Genomic DNA, 7,769 nt, shown 5'->3' on the forward strand with positions numbered 1-7,769 from the left:
GAGGAAAAACTCTGATTTAAGATCTTCACTGAATAACTGCAACAAACACACACCTGCTTCAACTGAGAACCACTGCAGATTAATATTTAAACACACACACACACACACACACACACACACACAGACACTCACACACACACACACACACACACACACAGATATTAGCTGCGTATGAATATTTACTGTAGTAATATAGGTTAAATAGCCGCTTCTGGGCCTGAAGTCCCTGTAGGCTTCACTGTGTGTGTGTGTGTGTGAGTGTGTGTGTGTGTGTGTGTGTGTGTGAGTGTGTGTGTGTGTGTGTGTGTGTGTGTGTGTGTGTGTGTGTGTGTGTGTGTGTGTGTGTTAGCTGGCAGCACTTTTCAGATAATTATCATAATGATTATGATAAAAAAGAAAGCGTTAAAATCTTAATAAAATATTTATTCTTCCTTCCTTTGGTTTCACTGAACAGAGAGACAGACAGGCAGACAGGCAGAGAGACAGAGAGACAGACAGACAGAGAGACAGACAGGCAGAAAGGCAGAGAGACAGAGTCAGAGCTCAGGAGAAAGAGACACATTTACCAGAAAAAATGACACAAAAAGAACAAACAAAGACGGAAAAACACCCAAAAAAGACCAAAACAGACGAAAGAAAAGACCAAAAATTTACCGAAAATGACAAAAAAAGACGCAAAAACACCCAAAAAGATTTTAAAAAGACCAAAGACCAACAAAAGACAAGGAAAATACCAAACGAAGACCAAACGAAGACACACAATGTCTCAGCAGAATTAATGTAAACATATAGATATATAGAAATATAGATCTTTGATGTTTCTCTTGCTAAATGGCGTGGACGCTGTGGGGGCGGGGCCTAACGGGCAGGCCGGCCTGTCCATCATGTGACTGTCGTCGTGGTAACAGAGCGGCTCGTTGGAGTTTTTCTTCTTTTCTCTTCAGATTAACCAAATTATTTCCCCGACATCAGATTATTAGAGTCAGCAGGTCTGTGTGTGTGTGTGTGTGTGTGTGTGTGTCTGTGTGTGTGTGTGTGTGTGTGTGTGTGTGTGTGTCTGTGTGTCTGTGTGTGTGTGTGTGTGTGTAATCCCTGTCCAGAGATGTCAGTCTGATTAGTGTTTTGGTCCAAATCCCTGATCATATTCATAGGATTATTGTTTGAAGATGTGTGTGTGTGTGTGTGTGTGTGTGTGTGTGTGTGTGTGTGTGTGACAGACTGCAGTAATGAGACAGGGATTAGTGTGTGTGTGTGTGTGTGTGTGTGTGTGTTATCAGTATAATCTGTGTTAAGATGCTTCCTGCCTGTTCAGCAGCTTCATGTTTATAATCCAGTTTGTCTTCATTCTCACTAACACGCTCAATAAAATAAAATAAACAAAATAAAACAAATAAATAAACAAACTCAACGAGTTAGACTTCATGTAAAGTCATCACTTTGCTCTTGTAATTCGTCACTTTTTTCTCCTAAATTTGTCCATTTTTTTCTCGTCTTTGGTGATTTTGTGTATTTTTTGGTGATTTTGTGTCATTTTGTGTATTTTTTAATACTTCTGTGAATCTTTTGGGAACTTTGAAGTGTTTTCATTTATAAATTCTGATTTGTTGCAGTTTTAAAAAGTTATATTTATATTTATTCTGGTTTCTGTTTTATTTTGCACTAAGACATGTTGAGTTGTTCTCCTCCTCAACATGCTCCTCCTCCTCGCCACTGACTCCCTCAACATGCTCCTCCTCCTCGCCACTGACTCCCTCAACATGCTCCTCCTCCTCGCCACTGACTCCCTCAACATGCTCCTCCTCCTCGCCTCTGACTCCCTCAACATGCTCCTCCTCCTCCTCGCCTCTGACTCCCTCAACATGCTCCTCCTCCTCCTCCTCGCCTCTGACTCCCTCAACATGCTCCTCCTCCTCCTCCTCGCCTCTGACTCCCTCAACATGCTCCTCCTCCTCCTCGCCTCTGACTCCCTCAACATGCTCCTCCTCCTCCTCCTCGCCTCTGACTCCCTCAACATGCTCCTCCTCAACATGCTCCTCCTCTACATGCTCCTCCTCCTCGCCACTGACTCCCTCTACATGCTCCTCCTCCTCGCCTCTGACTCCCTCAACATGCTCCTCCTCCTCCTCCTCCTCGCCTCTGACTCCCTCAACATGCTCCTACTCAACATGCTCCTCCTCTACATGCTCCTCCTCCTCGCCACTGACTCCCTCAACATGCTCCTCCTCCTCGCCACTGACTCCCTCTACATGCTCCTCCTCCTCGCCTCTGACTCCCTCAACATGCTCCTCCTCCTCCTCCTCCTCGCCTCTGACTCCCTCAACATGCTCCTCCTCCTCCTCCTCGCCTCTGACTCCCTCAACATGCTCCTCCTCCTCCTCGCCTCTGACTCCCTCAACATGCTCCTCCTCCTCGCCTCTGACTCCCTCAACATGCTCCTCCTCCTCCTCCTCCTCGCCTCTGACTCCCTCAACATGCTCCTCCTCCTCGCCTCTGACTCCCTCTACATGCTCCTCCTCCTCCTCGCCTCTGACTCCCTCAACATGCTCCTCCTCAACATGCTCCTCCTCTACATGCTCCTCCTCGGTCACACCATACGCAGACGATACCTGACTCTACCTCTCCACTGAAACCGTCACTAACTGCCTCACTGACATAAAAACCTGAACAGCAACTTTCTCAAACTCAACTGCAGCGAATCAGAAACCCCCCCCCCCCCCCTTTATCTTTGTCACTTCTGTAATTTATTGCACATTTTCAGCCGTCTGTAAATGAGATCTAGAAATAAATGTTCTATATAAATGATCATATAATGACGTATCTTGTCTCTAGGTTGGTGTAGATGGAGAGCAGGATGTAAATCTTGCTGCGGTCGAGTTAAACAGAATGAAGCTGATTGTGTTTCTGTTGTTTATCTTTGTTTTTTCATTAATGTCTGTCTGTGTTCAGCATCTTCCAGTCTGTCCTTACATCACATCATGGCTCCTTTTTCTCCACACAAACTAGCTATCAGTCAGATTTATCATTTTATTTTAATTAACAAAGTATAAAGCTGCCAGGAACCCAAAATACCAACAAAAGACACAGGTTTCTATGGAAAAGTACCATTTTTTTTACCATTTATACACACAAAAACAGCAGAAAAAATAAAACTATAAAGCAGTCTGTTTGCATGTAAATTAAAAATAGTAATAGTTTTCATTGTAGAAAGAAAATTCACATTTTAAAAATGTTCTAGAAACATAAATGTGACACTGTGAAAACTCCTCTGATTGAACTTTAACTGGCTTTCTCAGCTTGTCTACATATCAGATATAAATAAAGTTATTACTGTAAATAAAACACGTCTTTCCAGTCAACAGATGACTCCAGAGGGTTAAAATAAATAACATAAAGATGTTTATGAACGTGATCTATGAGGATCCGAACAGAACCAGAACCAGAACCAGAACCACCACGTTGTGAGTCTGTAGGACTCAAAGAGGCTGTGAGCAGCAGCTGCGGTGCGTTCAGGGACTCTCTGTGACAGCAGAGACATAAATCCTCCTCTGGGCTCAGATCTCATCTCTCCGTTAAACAAAAGGATCCTGATCCGCCTCGTTAATCCCTCCGCTGCGTCTGAAGGCGCTCTTTAATCCCGGAGGCCACCGCGCCTCCCTCGCCTCCCGCGCCTCCTTCGCCTCCTTCGCTCTAATCCGTCCCACCGACCACAAACACAACGTCCCCGACACAAGTTTCTCCTGCTGCTGCAGATAATTCTCCCTGATGTGGATTAGAGCCACAAAAGGTTTCTGCATGTTTTAAATTAGTGGAAATACAAAAACACCAAGCATGAAGAGTCACGATGTGTTCATGGTCTCAGCCCAAAACACCAAAAACCAGCCAGAGCCAGAGAGGTCATCACATGAGATTATCATACATAAAATATAACCACACACACATGAGATTATCACATATAAAATATAGCCACACACACTCAGAGTCTGTCAGAGCCACACAGAGAATTCATAGTTTCTACGAGAGAGAAACTGGAGAAACAGACTGAGTTTGAACTGTCCAACGGTCCTTGAACGCCTCATCAGTTCTAAAAAGTGACCAAAACTCATGTTAAATGGTGATATTTACACTGTTTACACAGAGCAGAGAGGAGAGGACAGGAGAGGCTGTTTACACAGAGCAGAGAGGAGAGGACAGGAGAGGCTGTTTACACAGAGCAGAGAGGAGAGGACAGGAGAGGCTGTTTACACAGAGCAGAGAGGAGAGGACAGGAGAGGCTGTTTACACAGAGCAGAGAGGAGAGGACAGGAGAGGCTGTTTACACAGAGCAGAGAGGAGAGGACAGGAGAGGCTGTTTACACAGAGCAGAGGGGAGAGGACAGGAGAGGCTGTTTACACAGAGCTGAGAGGAGAGGACAGGAGAGGCTGTTTACACAGAGCAGAGGGGAGAGGACAGGAGAGGCTGTTTACACAGAGCTGAGAGGAGAGGACAGGAGAGGCTGTTTACACAGAGCAGAGAGGAGAGGACAGGAGAGGCTGTTTACACAGATCAGAGGGGAGAGGACAGGAGAGGCTGTTTACACAGAGCAGAGGGGAGAGGACAGGAGAGGCTGTTTACACAGAGCAGAGAGGAGAGGACAGGAGAGGCTGTTTACACAGAGCAGAGGGGAGAGGACAGGAGAGGCTGTTTACACAGAGCAGAGGGGAGAGGACAGGAGAGGCTGTTTACACAGAGCAGAGGGGAGAGGACAGGAGAGGCTGTTTACACAGAGCAGAGAGGAGAGGACAGGAGAGGCTGTTTACACAGAGCAGAGGGGAGAGGACAGGTTCTTGATCATTTTGTGTCTTTTATTACATTTTGTGGCTTCTTTTGGTATTTTTTTGTCATTTGTGGTTATTTTGTCTCTATTTGTCTATTTTTTTAGTCATATTGTGTCTTTTGTTGGTCATTTTATGTCTTTTTTTTTAGTCATATTGTGTCTTTTGTTGGTCATTTTATGTCTTTTTTTTTAGATCATTTTGTATCTTTTCATTCATTTTGTATCTTTTTAGTCATTTTGTGTCTTTTTGGGTCATTTAGTGTATTTTTTTAGATCATTGTGTGTCTTTTTGTGTCTCTTTTCAGCCATTTTTTGTGTTTTTAAAACATCTGTGAGTCTTTTGGGCACTTTGAAGTGTTTATATATAAATCCTGATTTGTTGCAGTTTTAAAACGTTATTATATTTCTATAGATTCTGGTTTCTGTCATTCTAACTGAGTTATTCTGCATAAAGACATGTTGAGTTGTTACATTTAGTCATTTAGCAGACGCTTTTATCCAAAGAGACTTACAGGAAGAGTAAAAGCAAACAATCAAGGTCTAGTGCAATAATAATTAGTGCATCAATAAGTGCTAGTGACAATTCTTTGAGGTTGAGGAGTAGAATTATGGTGTGGTCTAGGAGAGAAGATGCTCTCTGAAGGTCTTCAGGAGGTTCTAAAGGTAGAGAGGAACCCTGCTCTGGTAGAACTGGTAGTGTATATATATATATATATATATATATATATTTATATATATATGAGATGTTGCAGTGAGAGGACCTTTGGCCTTCAGACAGTTAAACTGTTAAACTGTTAAACAGATTTTCTTGAGTTAATATTTCTAAATATATGAAGTTTCTCCTGCAGCAGCTGAGTGGGCGGAGCCAGCAGAGGAGTCACATGACGCTACAAACTCACAGAGGAACAGCTGAGAGGATCCACTTTCTCTCTCTCACACACACACACACTCACACACACACACACACACACACACACACACACACACACACACTCTCCTATAAATACAAATATATCTTTAAATAACTGTATGAAACACATGAACAGGCTGGTGGAATCTCTTTCACTTCTTCTCTTACTTCCTCCAACACACACACACACACACACACACACACACACACACACACACACACAGTAACCTTTAACCGTGTTAGTGTTCCCAGCAGTGTGTGGTCACATTGAACCTGTCAGATGTGTGTGTGTGTGTGTGTGTGTGGGCGATCATATGACTCTGCTGCTTAAGCTAATTTAGCTACACACACACACACACACACACACACACACACACACACACACAGAAGTAAAATATTGTAGAATAATCATCATTAAAACAACATGAATATAAACATTACCATAAATACTGAAGATTCTATGATTTATTAAAAAAGAAAGACTCAAAACAACCACAAAGAGACTGAAAACAACCACAAAGAGACTCAAAACAACCACAAAGAGACTCAAAACAACCAAAGAGACTCAAAACAACCACAAAGACACTCAAAACAACCACAGAGAGACGCAAAACAACCACAAAGAGACTCAAAACAACCACAAAGAGACCCAAAACAACCACAGAGAGACGCAAAACAACCACAAAGAGACTTAAAACAACCAAAGAGACTCAAAACAACCACAAAGAGACGCAAAACAACCACAGAGAGACGCAAAACAACCACAAAGAGACTCAAAACAACCACAGAGAGACTCAAAACAACCACAAAGAGACGCAAAACAACCACAGAGAGACGCAAAACAACCACAAAGAGACGCAAAACAACCACAGAGAGACGCAAAACAACCACAAAGAGACGCAAAACAACCACAGAGAGACGCAAAACAACCACAAAGAGACTTAAAACAACCAAAGAGACTCAAAACAACCACAAAGAGACTCAAAACAACAACAAAGAGACTCAAAACAACCAAAGAGACTCAAAACAACCACAAAGAGACTCAAAACAACCACAGAGCACTCTATAGAGTTATTCTGCCGGTTTAACGACAGCAGAAGAAGAAGCGCGGCGTTCTCCCGACAGAAACGAGCGATAAAGAGACTAACGTGGTCGCGGCGTCAGCTCTGACCTTTGACCTCTGAGCAGCTGCTCGAGTTTGTTCTGAAGAAGAAACAAGAAAAGAACGAGAGGAAGGAAATAAAGGAAGGAAGTCTCCGAGGTTTGAAGAGAGATAATTAACTCACTGAGGACCCTCAACACACACACACACACACACACACACACACACACACACACCTGACTTCACTGAGTGTGTGTGTGTGTGTGTGTGTGTGTGTGTGTGTTTAATCTGTGAGCTTCATTAAAACCCTGACGAGACAGAACAAAGAGCTGACTGCACCTGAACACACACACACACACACACACACACACACACACTCACACTCACACACTCACTCACACACACACACTCACACTCACACACTCGCTCAGGAGGAAAAGGTAAAGTCCTGATTCAGCGACAGTCCTGAACCTGGACACACCAGGTCATCAGGGAGAGAGAGAGTGTGTGTGTGTGTGTGTGTGTGTGTGTGTGTGTTGCTGAGTTAACAGTAGCTCTCTAATTACAGACACCTCTCTCTTTGTTCAGTTTTAAGGTTTCTCAACCACAAAGAGACTCAAAACAACCACAAAGAGACACAAAACAACCACAAAGAGACTCAAAACAACCACAAAGAGACTCAAAACAACCACAAAGAGACTCAAAACAACCACAAAGAGACACAAAACAACCACAAAGAGACTCAAAACAACCACAAAGAGACACAAAACAACCACAAAGAGACACCAGTGAAACAAGGTCATTCATTCATTAAAAACATGAAAACACAAACAGACTGAAACAACAAACAAACATCAGAGTCAACAACCTAACAACGACCCAAACAGCCGTCGCCCCGGCGACTGGCCGCTCATTAGCCTCGCTCCGTCGCCACGGTTATCAG

The sequence above is a fragment of the Centropristis striata genome, chromosome 23, assembly GCF_030273125.1.
Source record: "Centropristis striata isolate RG_2023a ecotype Rhode Island chromosome 23, C.striata_1.0, whole genome shotgun sequence".
NCBI lineage: Eukaryota > Metazoa > Chordata > Actinopteri > Perciformes > Serranidae > Centropristis > Centropristis striata.